The sequence below is a fragment of the Trachypithecus francoisi genome, unplaced genomic scaffold (assembly GCF_009764315.1).
Source record: "Trachypithecus francoisi isolate TF-2019V2 unplaced genomic scaffold, Tfra_2.0 Lachesis_group19, whole genome shotgun sequence".
Taxonomy (NCBI): Eukaryota; Metazoa; Chordata; class Mammalia; order Primates; family Cercopithecidae; genus Trachypithecus; species Trachypithecus francoisi.
In genome coordinates, this window is record NW_022681464.1 from 36841452 (window position 1) to 36858213 (window position 16762).

Consider the following 16762-nt stretch of genomic DNA (forward strand, 5'->3'; position numbering starts at 1 on the left):
AAACATCCATGTGCAAGTTTTCGTGTGGATATAAGTTTTCAACTCATTTGAGTAAACACCAAGGAGCATGATTACTGAATAGTATGATAAGAATATGTTTAGTTTTGTAAGACACTGCCAGACTTCTTCCAATGCAGCTGTAGCACTTTGCATTCCAGCAGCAATGCATGAGAGTTTCTCTTCTCCACATACTTGCCAGCATTTAGTGTTGTTAGTATTTTGGATTTTGACCACTCCAGTAGGAGTATAGTGGTATCTCACTGTTGTAATTTCCAGTTCTTTAATGACATATGGTGTTTGAGCATCTTTGCATATCTATTTTTGCCATCTATAGATCTTCTTTGGTGAACGATTTATTTGTTCAGATCTTTTCCCCATTTGTTTCATCCAGTTATTCCTTTTTACCATCGCTGAGTTTTCAGAGTTGTTGGTATATTTTGAATAATAGTCATTATCAGATATGTCTTTTACAAATATTTCTCCCTAGTCCTGTGGTTTATCTTCTCATTCTCTTGATGTTGTTTGATATTTGTAAAATAAAATATCTGGATGATTAGCTAAATTTTTAACTTTTTCAAATATGTGGATGTGTTCATATATAAGTTCAGATTATATCACAGATAAAGCTAAGTTAAGTTTAGGTTCTTTTTTCTTGTTTATTCAAAAATATAATGCATGTGACAGTTGAAAAGGAAGAGGAGGCATTGGTTTAAGGCTTTTTGTGTCAATCTTTCTTTCATTATTGGCTCCCATGGAGCATTTTTAGACCTTTTCCCCTAATCATAACCCCCCTGTACCATTTTAATAATAGATATTATATATATATTTGTATATTTCATGCATATATATGTTTCAGACATTAATAAGATATTTTTTGCCTTCCCCAAAATAACATGTTTTTGCCACCTTGGAGATTTTATTGTTCCTGTTGAAAGTGCATGGTTTAATGCTTTTAGACAAATATTTTTCATCTGTCATACATGGGTATGATATATATGTATCATGTTAAATCAAATTCTAAGATCTCTATGGACAAATTTTAAAATATATTTTAATCAGCAAGTACCTTAATCTTAAAATATTATTTTTAAATTTCAGCTACACTGAGAATAAGCAGTCTACTTAATCAGCTCTATTAAGAAAGAAAAAATAAGTTAGCAAGAATGTATACCAATATGTGAACCCAAAGTTTTCCGTCTTACTTGATTTTCCATCAAAACCTTAGCTGACTCAAAATAAAAGAAATAAACCAAACCCCACGTGATTTGCCCATGGTAGGACATTGGATATATTTCTAACACAAAAGAGTTGGCCCCTGATGCAAGGAAAGATGTAAAAACTAGAGAAAAGTCAAGAAATGACAGACCCCTGGACTGTGCTGCCTGTAGAGCAGGGGTTCCTGACCCCTGGTCTGTGGTTAGGAACCAGGCAGTACAGTAGAAGGTGAGTGATGGGCAAGCGAGCATTACTTTAGCCTGAGCTCCACCTCCTATCAAATCAGCGGCAGCATTACATTCTCATGAGAGTGAGAACCCTAATGTGAAATGCACATGTGAGGGATCTAGGTTGTCTGCTCCTTATGAGAATCTAATGCCTGATGATCTGAGGCAGAACAGTTTCATCCCCAAACCATCTTCCTCGCACCCAACCCCATGTCCTGTAGGTGGTAAAACTGTCTTCCAAGAAACCAGTCCCTGGTGCCTAAAACATTGAGGACCACTGCTGTAGAGTTTAAGATGCTCCCTTATCTGGCTGAAGACAGCAGCAGAGAGTAGTCCTTGGTTAGCAATTCAGTGTTACACAATCATATTTTGAATCCAGGATTTTTTGGTATTCTATCTGCAGACTTTCTGAATCATTTAGTAGCACCCAATTATGCATAGTGGCATGAAGATAGAAAAGTTTTTATAACTCCTATGTATATTGACCTCTTCATCACATTTGGAACTAACAGTGAAATTTTCCACAGTATTAGAAATTATTAGAATTTCACTTTAATTTGCCATTTAGTGAAATTCATAGTTGGTCTAGTTGTTGTTTTTGTTTATTTCTTCTTAATTTCTAAAAATAAAATACTACCTATTAAGAAGCATTTTGACATTTTTACAAACAAATATTATGAACCTATCTAATAATCCTTATGTCAGATGAATAGGTTATGTCAATTTCTACCTTTGAAGATTCTGTGAGAGATTTTGCAGTATCTATGAGCTTTTATTGATTTACCTGGCATTTTACAGAAAAGTTTCTGGAAATTTATTGCTCTTAAATTTTAATGTAATCTCATTGGTATAATTTTGAAGACCTTTTTAAAAAATGAAAGCTAAAATTTAATTAAAAACTCAACCATATGTGGGCTATCATTACAGATAATCCAATTGATATTTAATCAGCATTATGCACAATTATAGTGACACCTGTGAAGGTAATGACAATTTTATTGGAACATACTCCTCCCTCTGGACTAGCAGATGTCTATGCATATGGATTATAAGATGCAATCAAATATCAGAAACATTAAAATGTTACATACACATTTTAGATTTTAAAAACCATGCAATATCTTTGAACATCGCATCAATTCCAATTGTTGTGAGCTGTTTTTTCAGAAATATATCATTGACTTACTCCTGAGCCTCCACTTCTCACCTTTCCTACCCATATCTTCTCTTGTTATTTTCACCTTTTCTTCTTAGTCTGTATTTGGTGGCAATGGTAGTGTGGGAGATGTCCAATTGATCCAATGAGTGTGGTGAGTACCTCCTAATCTTATTGATTTATCTTATTAAATAGAGAATAGATATGGGTGGGGAAGATTTTCACAGGATGTATTCAAAATCAGTAATACATTTTACACATTATTTCTTCTCACCTACAGAGAAAAATAAATGAAAGATAAAAATCATCAGCCCCACAGTGACAGTGGGCTAGGGCCACAGTGGAAGACAGAGAGGCATATGAGCTTGCAGAGCCAGTCCAAGTTCCCTGATGCCCCCATTTTCTAAGAGTTGGGGCAGATTTCATATTTTTTTATTCCATTTAATCTCCTCTATTGGCATATCATCTATACTTCTTTGTTTTCTTCTTTTAGCAGTTGCCATATAATTTTTATAATAGACTAAATTATATATATTATATATAATGCATGTATATAGCATATTATGTATAATATGTAGATATATACATTTATGATACAGCATATTATATATGATAAGCTATATATTATATATAATAGTGTGTATATTATATACAAACACGCATATGTATAGTATATATTAAAGTATACATATAGTGTATATATATACACACATATGTAGTAAATATATGTATATCATTAGATAATTTAAGTCTATCTTCAAAGAACATGCTACAATTTCATGTATAGTAGTTACCTTAAAACAAAGTATTTCCAGTTCTTCCCTCCTGTCTCTTGTGACATTGCTATTGTTCACTTACACATATGCTATAAGCAACCAATACACTGTTACTGTTATCGTTTTTTAAAAACTATTATTTTTTAGATCAGTTAGAAATAATAAAAATAAAATATGCTACTTACCTTCACTTACTCCTTCTTTGATCTTCTTCCTTTTTTCATACAGAGCCAAGTTTCCAACCTATATCATTTATCTCCTGTCTGAAGAAAGTCTTTCATTTCTTTCAGGCAAGAAGAAAATGAATGAATTTGTTTGCTAGAGACACTTTTTATTTCTCCTCTATTTTACTGGACTTATAATTCTAGATTGACCGTTTGGGTTTCAGATTTTTTTTTTTCTTTCAACACTTTGAAGATTTCATTCCAGTCTCTTCTTGCTTGTGTGGTTCCAATAATACTGCTGCCATTATTATTCTTATCCTCTATAGGTGAGGCAGCTTTTCTCCTCTGGCTTCCTTCAAGAGTCTCTCCTTGTATTTGGTTCTCCACTGTCTGAACATCATATGCCTGGTTGTGGGGTTTGGGGTTTATTTTGTTTAGTTTTATGGGGGTTATTTTTTGGTATTTATGTTGCTTATTGTTTTCAGAGCTTCCAGATTTGTGCAGTATGTGTCATTAATTTTGTAAAGTTCTTAGTCATTATTAACTCAAATATTTCTTCCGCCCATTTTTTCTTTATTTTCCTTCTGGTATTCCAGTTATACGTAAGTTACAGCATTTTTTGTTTTCCCACCATTCCTAAATGTTCTCTCTCTCTCTCTCTCTGCATTTCAGTTTAAGAAATTCCCATTGACCTATTTTCAAGATTGCTCTTCTTTCCTGTATCAACTGCTAAGCCCTTTAAAGGCATTCTTCATTTCTGTTCCAGTGTTTTGATATCTAACATTTCCTTTTTTTCCCCCCAAGATGGAGTCTCACTCCGTCACCCAAGTTGGAGTGCAATGGCGCAATCTCAGCTCACTACAACCACAACCTCTTGGGTTCAAGTGATTCTCCTGTCTCAGCCTCCCGAGTAGCTAGGATTACAGGCACCCACCACAACACCTGGCTAATTTTTTGTATTTCTAGTAGAGGCGGGGTTTCACCGTGTTGGTCAGGCTGGTCTCAAACTTCTGGCCTCCAATTATCTGCCTGCCTCAGCCTCCCAAAGTGCTGGGATTACAGGTGTGTGCCACCGCACCCAGCCTAACATTTCCTTTTGATTCTTTCTTATAGTTTCCATCTCTCTATGAACATTACCCATTTGGGGTAATGTTGTCTATTTTATCCCCTAGTGTCCTTAATATGTTAATCATAGTTATTTTAAATTCTAATAATTTCAACATTTACGTTTTAGCTGAGTCTGTTTCTGATTTTTTTTTTCATCTGTTCAGACTGTATTTTGTAATTTTTTATTGAAAGCTGGACATGTATCTTTAATATGTACTGAGGTTAAACAGACCTTTTGTGTGAGGATGGAGTTTTGTTAATCTGGCCAGGAATTGGGCTGGGTTTGATGTTTGTTATGGCTACAGGCACCAAACACTTGAAATTCTCCACTGACCTTTCGTTTGTCTGCCTCGTTGGCTGTGGGGCTTCCCTTTGTTCTGCTCCTTGCTCCTCTGAGAGAGTCTATGTCTTGCAGCTCTTTCTGCTATAACCCACTGTTGTTATACTGGAGGCATGTTCAAGTGGTGGTAGGATGCAAAGGAAGGGAGCTTCGTACAATCTATAGTCCCAGGGTTTTAGTGGACCTCTGTCTTGGAATTTGGCCTTCTCAAGTGTTTCTGTTCCTTCCTTTAGAATATTGCTCTTCCCTGCTCACCTCCCGCTCCATTCCTTAACTACAGTATTCTAAATCTACTACCTTAATGCCCTGTCCCTTGTGGATTATTGTTTTCTTTTTCTTTAGGGGAAACAGGAAGGCTGAAACCATGTCCAGACGGGGTAAGGTTTCAGTCTCAACCTGTGATGAAGAAATTTTCTCTGTAGAACAGGCCTTTGTTAGGGAGAAAAATTAGGTGAGGTCACACAATGCCTGCTTTTCCTTTTCTTATGCCAGAGCCATGAGGGGGTTTTTCTTGGATCCTCAGCCTGAAGAACCTGGTAGGGATCATGGAGGGAACTGTATGAAAGTGCAAGGACTCTCCATGACTGTCCTCATTTTCACAGTAGTCCACACTCAGCCTCCAGCAACTCTCCAGACAACTAGCAGGGCAACGATGAGTAGCTTCTGCCTAAGGGAAGCAGATTTCAGCAGTACCTCACTGAATGTCCCTGTCCCTCTAGGTTTCAAGGTGATCGTTTGGCCTGAAACCTCAGTTCTTTGACGGGTCCAAGAAAAGTCATTGATTATCGGATTGTTTCATTTTCTCTTGTAAGGACAGGGGGATGAACTCCAAGCTCTTTAACATGTTGGAGCTGAAACTGGAAGTGGAACAACTGGTTTCATAATTGGCACATTTTATGACTTTGTTTCACTTTTCCTAGAATTGCAGGGGTCCCAGCATCAGTTAACTGTCCTAGCATTTCTTTTCAAATGAACCACAATCTGGAAATAGTGTTGCTTCACATACCAACTTAGAAACATACTTTTTTTCCAACAAGTATCAAAGTTGTCAAAAAATTAAGCTGTCTCAACCATCCTAAGAACTGAAAAGAAAAAGAGAACTTTAATTTTATTTCTTATGGATCAAATATCCTAGAGTAAATGCTTGAAAGAATGGTGTTCAGTTAAGAAAATCAATTCCACTGTAGCATTGTGAATTCTAGGAGGCACTGTCATTCTTTCAACATTCTACAGGAACATGAGGCTTCTACTTGACTGAAATAAGGGTTTGAACTCTGGTTTGGGCTTTTAGTTGTCATTTCTTTATTTTATCCACCTCATTTCCAACTTTTTCATCCTAGTTCATTCTCTTCTGCAGCTTTATGTTCCATTTTTATATCTTCTTTCAAGTTATGAAAGATACCAGTCCTTTGAAATGTTCCCTTAAGCTTTGGTTATAGCCTTTTTAGGAGGATGTTCTTATTAAGTTTTCCAGATGCTCTTTCCATTTCCTTTTGTTACACCATTTGTTTTTCATATTCTCTTCATTGTTGTCTTCATTTTTGCTGCTATTTTCTTTACAGATCTTCGAAGAAGGCAGGATTTGTTTAGACAGAGAAGACACTTATTGCCACAGAGGATTCTGGATCCTTTTGGCCCTGCCTTCTGTCTGCTTATAGAATGGAAGAATTATTTCTTCAGATCTCAACTCTAAAAACATGTCTGGGGCCAGACTGCCTAGAGCTGGATGCTAGCTGTGGTAACATGTTCTAGGTAAGCTCCTTACTGTGTTTGTGCCTCACTTTCCTCAGTTGTAAAATGAAGATAATCGCTAACCCTACAGCTAAGATTGCTAACAGGACTAAATGGGTTAAGACATGTTATACATGTAGAATCATGCCTGGCACATAGTAAGTACTCTAAACATGTTAGCTCTCCTTATAATCCAGAAACAAGATACCGGGTTGTTAAAGCAGACACCCTGGGTACTGCAGGTGATGAGAAGTTGTGTTGTTTGTACCTTGGGGACCACTCCACACTTGGTATGACTCAGCCACTTTGCTATGGATGGAAATAAGAGTCCAGTTCTCTTGTTCTAACAAGGTGTCACCTACTGCTCCTCTGTTGTACTGGGACAGCAGAGTTTCCTTCCACACTACGGGAGTGATTTATAGTCTTCAAATAGAGAGTAACTTATACAATTAATAGTCCATGTTTACATCCACCAGAGCTCTTCCTACCTCGGTCTCACATAGGAAGATTTTATCGTACAGGATACAACTGTCTCCCACTGCCTCTTTTCAACTACATTTATGATTTTAAGAGTGAACACTTATCTTTCTTTTGTAAAGGTGTTCTCAGACTCACTAAAATAATGACTGCGCTAGGCACCATGTTGTGTACCTCTAGTCCCAGCTACGTGGGAGGCTGGGGCAGGGGTATTGCTTGAGCCCAGGAGTTTGAACCCAGTGAGACCTTGTCTCTAAAAAAAATTTTTTTTTAAGTTGGATTTTTTTTCTCAAGCCAGTTTAATGAGCCCTATCTGTTTCACCGAAAGTACAGATTTTGGCTGTATTCTGCAATGAAGCTATATTTGGACATTTGTTTGGGGTGCAGCGATGTGTTTTCAATTTCTTGTTATGGTTATTCATTTCAAGATATTTTAGTGGGAAGCTAGAGGGCCTGCATTGCCATCTGTCATTTAAAAGCAGAGTTTGAACTTAAATTTTGAAGGAACAGGTTAAAGAAAATATAAAAATGTCAAGTATTCTCTCCATACCTGATTTTAATATCTCTCAATAATGCCAGTATTGAAAATAATTTTTCCCCAGAACCTTTGTACAATCTGCCTTCAAAACAATTTCTAGACCTGAATCAATACAGCTTAAAAGCATTTCTATACATTTGTCTTAAGAATCATAGTGTTATGGGAGTTTTGAGTGTTTACTCAGAATTTTTAAGTCTGAGAAGATCTCGTGCTTTATTCTTATATTATTTCACAGATGAGAAATAAATGAGGCTAAATAGCACTATAAAGATTACACATAACCAGTTAGGGGCAAAATCAGAATTAAAACCCTGGTCTTCTTGTGTTATTTTTACTAGAGCAACTTGTTGAAATCTAATTTTATGTACTAAACATAACTTGTTATTTTCTTTTGATCTTAAATCACTCTGTGACTTTCATAAAAGGAAAACTTGGCGTTTCTTCTATGTGATTTGGATTCTCCATTTCTTCCTGTTCAATCTTATATGCTGATTTACATTGAAAGACCCAGTCAGTGGTGAAATGGTACAGTTTACAAAGGACAAGCTAAGCTAACTGTGGAAACCTTGTTCTGTTGATATTCCATCTGATTCATCCCAGAGAAGATTCTAGCTTTCCAGCTATCAAGTGTTGACCTTACACCCCTTATCTTCCTCTAGCATGAGGCTCTGAAGGCTAGTACCAGTCTCCACAGGACTGGTAGAGAAGGAAATTTTTGCCCATTACATTTTATTTCCCCCTGCATTTTCATGTAAATTACCCCTGCATGCAGAAGTAGTTCCCAAAAGATGCTCACCTGTGACTATCCATATTCTTATAATGGATCCTAAGTTATCATCCACTACTATAGTGAGCTTCCAGGAGGGAGACAAGAGTACGAATATATAATAACAAGTTAGAAAAAGACTTCTACTGGCCTTGTGGGAGAAAGGTTTAAAGCTCACAAGTGCAACAGAAAGAATATATAAAAGTGAAATACGTCCTCCCACTAGCTAATTGAAATGCAAGGGCACATTAAACTCAGATCTATTAGAAGGAAAAGCAAAGTGCTTTTTTTCTATTCTTTTACTGTGACAGCTTCTGCACCATGAATGCTGGTCTATTTAGTACCAGCTGATTCTCTCTCATGCAAACTTCCTCCTCATGTTTAATTTTTGCATAAAAGGTTTTAGTTTTAAATACCACCTCCTCCAATTTCCTACTAAGAAATGTTTTCATGTGTTTAGAGTAAGGTAATCAAGACAGTTAACTTGCAAATGAATTAAAACTACAAATGTCAGGAGTTTCTGAGAGCTGACATTAACATAATATTCTTGAGGGATTGTGCTGCTGCAGCTAATTGGACTGTTCTGGTAGAAGGCAAAATGGAATAAAAATAATGTATGTCATGAAGGAAGTTAGATTCAACCTTACAGAGAAGCTATCGGAATGATATGCTGGGGTCACAGTCACCTGGTAAGTGAACTAAATGGATCAACACCATTCATGTATATTGGGCTAGGAACTCTTTGGGGAAACACCAGAAAAGAAGGAATAACCATTCAAATGAGGAAAAATTGATGCTGATAAAAGTACAGTTCCTTTAGCTCGGATGTGGTAAATCAAATGAATAATTTGATATCAAAGACAAGAGATGCCATGTGTCTAACTACTTACAAAAATACCATTCCCAGTAACTGAAGGCGTTTTTCATTTGCACCTTCTCCTTTTGTTCTTTGACACCACCTCTGTCATTTAGCACCACACATATGGAAACCAACTTACCCAACTTAAGCAAAGCTCCATTCACTTATGCAAAATCACGAGGCCACTTGAGGCTTTTGTCCACATGGAGCTTTTGGTCTAACGATATGGTTCATAACAAATTACCGCAAATTTAGCCTCTTAAAACAATACCCATTTATTAGCTATAAATTCTGCAGGCAGAAGTCTGGGTGGGCTTGGCTGGGTTCTATGCTCAGGATATCACAGGACCAAAATCAAGGTGTTAAATGAGTTCTTACTTGAAGACTTTAGAATTTAGTTCTTTGCAGTTGTAGGAGTAAGGTCTCTATCTCCCTGCAGGCTGTTGGTTGGGAGTTATTCAACAGCTCCTAGGCCCTCTAAGTCTTTGTATGTGGACCCATCCATCTTCAGGCCAACAACAGTGAGTGAAATCCTTATCATGCTTCAAATCCTTCTGATTTCCCTTCTGCCTTGCTCCTTGCCACCAGCCACAGAAAGCCCTCTGCTTTCAAGGACTCTTGTGATTAATAGGCCAGCTCAGAAAATCTCTTTATTATAAGGTCTACCATCCCATATAATATTCAGGGAAGAGAGAGACCCTCTCATATAGTTCTATACTCAGAAAAGGAAAGAGAAGCAAAACTAAAGGCAGGTATCCTGGTGCCTAGGAATCAGACCTGAAACCAGGCCTGGGCCTGCCTGACCTAAGCCTGGTAGTTACAATTCCAACCCTGACCTAGCAACTGATTCCAGACCTTGTATAGAAAGACACTGTGAAACCTCCCGTTCTGTTCTGTTTCACTGTGACCACCGGTGCTTGCAGCCCCTGTCACGTACCCCCTGGCTTGCTCAATCAATCACGACACTCTCACGCAGACCCCCTTAGAGCTGTGAGCCCTTAAAAGGGACAGAAGTTGAGCACCTGAGGAGCTTGGATTTCAAGACACTAGCCTGCCGATGCTCCCAGCTGATTAAAGCCACTCCCTTCACTATCTCGGTGTCTGAGGGGTTTTGCCCGTGGCTAGTCCTGCTACATTTCTTGGTTCCCTGAAGGGGAAGCGAGGTGACTGGCGAATGGTCGAGGCAGCTCGTTAGGTGGCTTAAGCCTGCCCTGTGGAACATCTCTGCAGGGGACTCCTACCAGCCTGAGAAACGCGGATTTTGAGAGCTCTCCTGGTTAGGCATTTGCCCTGTGGGACGCCTCACCAGAGCAGCGTGTGGCAGGCCTTCGTGGAGGATCAACGCGGGGGCCGAACACCGGGAAGGAACTGGCACTTGGAGTCCGGACATCTAAAACTTGGTAAGACTAGTCTTTGAAACTTGCCCACTCCATTTGAGTGGAAGTGTGGCCTGGTCATCCATGGTGTGCCTTTATCGGCCCTTTGGCTTTGGTTTTGGTTTTGGTTTTGAATTGCTTGACAGGACTGCTCTTCAGAACTTGCCCACTCCACTTAAGTGGAATCATGGCCTGATCACCCATGGCGTGCCTTTATCGGCACTATGGTTTTTGTTTTTGACTTGGATTGCTTGATGCTTTGGTTTCGGTTTTGACCTGGGTTGGATTTCTTGATACTCTGATTTTGGTTTTGATTCTGGTTTGGCATAAATTGTAAAAGTGTGCGTGTGCCCTTTTTACCCGTTATTTGTTTTGTAGTGTGCGTGTGGTGTGAGCGTGGTGTTTTGTCTTGAGGAGACATGGGTCAGGCACAAAGTAAGCCCACTTCACTAGCAACTATGTTGAAAAAATTTCAAGAAAGGATTTAAGGGAGATTACAGTGTTACAATGACACCAGGAAAACTTAGAACTTTGTGTGAAATAGACTGGCCAGCATTAGAGGTGGGCTGGCCATCAGAAGGAAACCTAGACAGGTCCCTTATTTCAAAGGTATGGCACAAGGTAACCTGTAAGCCAAAGCACCCAGACCAGTTTCCGTATATAGACAGTTACAGCTGGTTTTATACCCCCTTCCCCGCCGCAGTAGTTAAGAGAACAGCAGCATAAGCGGCTGGCAGTGGCAAGGAAAGACCAGCAGAGAGAAAGAGAGGAAAGAGACAGAGAGAAAAAGAGGCAAAGAGAGAGAGGAAAAGAACTGTTATCATCTTCGAAAAAAAGGTGAAAAAAAGGGAGGGGGCCGAATTTATATAAAAAGAGTGTTATATAGTAAATTCTTGTCCTGAAATAAATTGTTTGTTTAAAGAAAGAAATGTTTGTAATAAGTCAGAAAGTTAAGGCACATCGAAAAACTGCCTGTAAAAGTCGTGAAAGAAAAAAAGTTATAAAAAAAGGTGTGTTAAAAAAAATTTATGCAAAAAATGTTGTATAATTTAAAAGTAATAAGGCCTCCTGAGCATTACTGAAGAAACAGTTTATTTGCAAGGTGTCTAAAAAACGTAAAATATACCTTTGGCAAAAGGATTATAAGCAGACATAAGAATGTGGATTTTGGCCGGGTGCGGTGGCTCAAGCCTGTAATCCCAGCACTTTGGGAGGCCGAGACGGGAGGATCACGAGGTCAGGAGATCGAGACCATCCTGGCTAACATGGTGAAACCCCGTCTCTACTAAAAATACAAAAACTAGCCAGGCGAGGTGGCGGGCGCCTGTAGTCCCAGCTACTCGGGAGGCTGAGGCAGGAGAATGGCGTAAACCCGGGAGGCAGAGCTTGCAGTGAGCTGAGATCTGGCCACTGCACTCCAGTCTGGGCGACAGAGCGAGACTCCGCCTCAAAAAAAAAAAAAAGAAAAAGAAAAAGAATGTGGATTTTTACCTATATTAAAAATTTTAAAAATTATTGTTTTGAAAGTTTAAGCAAGTTTTAAAATGTTAATTGTAAAGAAAATTCTGTGTGTAAACATATTAGCCAAAGTTAAAAAGGTATCATCCAGTTTTTCTGTGAACTGGACATTAAAGTAAAAACGTGGAGGGCGGAGCAAGATGGCCGAATAGGAACAGCTCCAGTCTCCAACTTCCAGCGCGAGCGACACAGAAGACCGGTGATTTCTGCGTTTTCAACTGAGGTACTGGGGTCATCTCTCTAGGGAGTGCCAGACAATCGGTGCTGGTCAGCTGCTGCAGCCTGACCAGCGTGAGCTGAAGCAGGGCGAGGCATCGCCTCACCTGGAAGCTCAAGGGGGAAGGAAATCCCTTTTCCTAGCCAGGGGAACTGAGACACACAACACCTGGAAAATCGGGTAACTCCCACCCCAATACTGCGCTTTAAGGAAACAGGCACACAAGGAGAATATATCCCACACCTGGCCGGGAGGGTCCCACGCCCACGGAGCCTCCCTCACTGCTAACACAGCCGTCTGCGGCGATCGATCCGCAAGGCAGCAGCGAGGCTGGGGGAGGGGCGCCCGCCATTGCTGAGGCTTAAGTAGGTAAACAAAGCCGCTGGGAAGCTCGAACTGGGTGGAGCTCACAGCAGCTCAAGGAAGCCTGCCTGTCTCTGTAGACTCTACCTCTGCGGACAGCGCACAGCTGCAGTCCAACAGGGGAAAGAGCGGGGGCCGGTGCAGACGCGAACGACTCTGTCTGACAGCTTTGGGGAGAGCCGTGGATCTCCTAACGCGGAGGTTGAGATCTGAGAACGGACAGACTGCCTGCTCAGGTGGGTCCCTGACCCCTGAGTAGCCTAGATGGGAGACATCCCCCACTAGGGGCAGTCTGACACCCCACACCTCACAGGGTGGAGTCACCCCTGAGAGGAAACTTCCAAAGAAAGAATCAGACAGGTACACTCGCTGTTCAGCAATATTCTATCTTCGGCAACCTCTGCTGCTGATACCCAGGCAAACAGGGTCTGGAGTGGACCTCAAGCAATCTCCAACAGACCAACAGACAGTCCTTCTGACTGTCAGACGGAAAACTATCAAACAGGAAGGACACCTATACCAAAACCCCATCAGTACGTCACCATCATCAAAGACCAGAGACAGATAAAACCACAAAGATGGGAAGAAGCAGGGCAGAAAAGCTGGAAATTCAAAAAATAAGAGCGCATCTCCCCCTGCAAAGGAGCGCAGCCCATGCCAGCAACGGATCAAAGCTGGTCAGAGAATGACTTTGACGAGATGAGAGAAGAAGGCTTCAGTCCATCAAACCTCTCAGAGCTAAAGGAGGAATTACGTACCCAGCGCAAAGAAACTAAAAATCTTGAAAAAAAAGTGGAAGAATTGACAGCTAGACTAATTAATGCAGAGAAGATCATAAACGAAATGACAGAGATGAAAACCATGACACGAGAAATACGTGACAAATGCACAAGCTTCAGTAACCGACTCGATCAACTGGAAGAAAGAGTATCAGCGATTGAGGATCAAATGAATGAAATGAAGCGAGAAGAGAAACCAAAAGAAAAAAGAAGAAAAAGAAATGAACAAAGCCTGCAAGAAGTATGGGATTATGTAAAAAGACCAAATCTACGTCTGATTGGGGTGCCTGAAAGTGAGGGGGAAAATGGAACCAAGTTGGAAAACACTCTTCAGGATATCATCCAGGAGAACTTCCCCAACCTAGTAGGGCAGGCCAACATTCAAATTCAGGAAATACAGAGAACGCCACAAAGATACTCCTCCAGAAGACCAACTCCAAGACACATAATTGCCAGATTCACCAAAGTTGAAATGAAGGAAAAAATCTTAAGGGCAGCCAGAGAGAAAGGTCGGGTTACCCACAAAGGGAAGCCCATCAGAATAACAGCAGATCTCTCGGCAGAAACTCTACAAGCCAGAAGAGAGTGGGGGCCAATATTCAACGTTCTTAAAGAAAAGAATTTTCAACCCAGAATTTCATATCCAGCCAAACTAAGCTTCATCAGTGAAGGAGAAATACAATCCTTTACAGATAAGCAAATGCTTAGAGATTTTGTCACCACCAGGCCTGCCTTACAAGAGACCCTGAAGAAAGCCCGAAACATGGAAAGGAGCAACCGGTACCAGCCATTGCAAAAACATGCCAAAATGTAAAGACCATCGAGGCTAGGAAGAAACTGCATCAACTAACGAGCAAAATAACCAGTTAATATCATAATGACAGGATCAAGTTCACACATAACAATATTAACCTTAAATGTAAATGGACTAAATGCTCCAGTTAAAAGACACAGACTGGCAAACTGGATAAAGAGTCAAGACCCATCAGTCTGCTGTATTCAGGAGACCCATCTCACATGCAGAGACATACATAGGCTCAAAATAAAGGGATGGAGGAAGATCTACCAAGCAAATGGAGAACAAAAAAAAGCAGGGGTTGCAATCCTAGTCTCTGATAAAACAGACTTTAAACCATCAAAGATCAAAAGAGAAAAAGAAGACCATTACATAATGGTAAAGGGATCAATTCAACAGGAAGAGCTAACTCTCCTAAATATATATGCACCCAATACAGGAGCACCCAGATTCATAAAGCAAGTCCTTAGAGACCTACAAAGAGACTTAGACTCCCATACAATAATAATGGGAGACTTCAACACTCCACTGTCAACGTTAGACAGATCAACGAGACAGAAAGTTAACAAGGATGTCCAGGAATTGAACTCATCTCTGCACCAAGCGGACCTAATAGACATCTATAGAACTCTCCACCCCAAATCAACAGAATATACATTCTTTTCAGCACGACATCACACTTATTCCAAAATTGACCACATAATTGGAAGTAAAGCACTCCTCAGCAAATGTACAAGAACAGAAATTATAACAAACTGTCTCTCAGACCACAGTGCAATCAAACTAGAACTCAGGACTAAGAAACTCAATCAAAACCGCTCAACTACATGGAAACTGAACAACCTGCTCCTGAATGACTACTGGGTACATAACGAAATGAAAGCAGAAATAAAGATGTTCTTTGAAACCAATGAGAACAAAGATACAACATACCAGAATCTCTGGACACATTTAAAGCAGTGTGTAGAGGGAAATTTATAGCACTAAATGCCCACAAGAGAAAGCAGGAGAGATCTAAAATTGACACTCTAACATCACAATTAAAAGAACTAGAGAGGCAAGAGCAAACACATTCAAAAGCTAGCAGAAGGCAAGAAATAACTAAGATCAGAGCAGAACTGAAGGAGATAGAGACACAAAAAACCCTCCAAAAAATCAATGAATCCAGGAGTTGGTTTTTTGAAAAGATCAACAAAATTGACAGACCGCTAGCTAGACTAATAAAGAAGAAAAGAGAGAGGAATCAAATAGACGCAATAAAAAATGATAAAGGGGATATCACCACCAACCCCACAGAAATACAAACAACCATCAGAGAATACTATAAATGCCTCTACGCAAATCAACTAGAAAATCTAGAAGAAATGGATAATTTCCTGGACACTTACACTCTCCCAAGACTAAACCAGGAAGAAGTTGAATCCCTGAATAGACCAATAGCAGGCTCTGAAATTGAGGCAACAATTAATAGCCTACCCACCAAAAAAAGTCCAGGACCAGATGGATTCACAGCTGAATTCTACCAGAGGTACAAGGAGGAGCTGGTACCATTCCTTCTGAAACTATTTCAATCAATAGAAAAAGAGGGAATCCTCCCTAACTCTTTTTATGAGGCCAACATCATCCTGATACCAAAGCCTGGCAGAGACACAACAAAAAAAGAGAATTTTAGACCAATATCCCTGATGAACATCGATGCAAAAATCCTCAATAAAATACTGGCAAACCGGATTCAGCAGCACATCAAAAAGCTTATCCACCATGATCAAGTGGGCTTCATCCCTGGGATGCAAGGCTGGTTCAACATTCGCAAATCAATAAACGTAATCCAGCATATAAACAGAACCAAAGACAAGAACCACATGATTATCTCAATAGATGCAGAAAAGGCTTTTGACAAAATTCAACAGCCCTTTATGCTAAAAACGCTCAATAAATTTGGTATTGATGGAACGTACCTCAAAATAATAAGAGCTATTTATGACAAACCCACAGCTAATATCATACTGAATGGGCAAAAACTGGAAAAATTCCCTTTGAAAACTGGCACAAGACAGGGATGCCCTCTCTCACCACTCCTATTCAACATAGTGTTGGAAGTTCTGGCTAGGGCAATCAGGCAAGAGAAAGAAATCAAGGGTATCCAGTTAGGAAAAGAAGAAGTCAAATTGTCCCTGTTTGCAGATGACATGATTGTATATTTAGAAAACCCCATCGTCTCAGCCCAAAATCTCCTTAAGCTGATAAGCAACTTCAGCAAAGTCTCAGGATACAAAATTAATGTGCAAAAATCACAAGCATTCTTATACACCAGTAACAGACAAGCAGAGAGCCAAATCAGGAATGAACTTCCATTC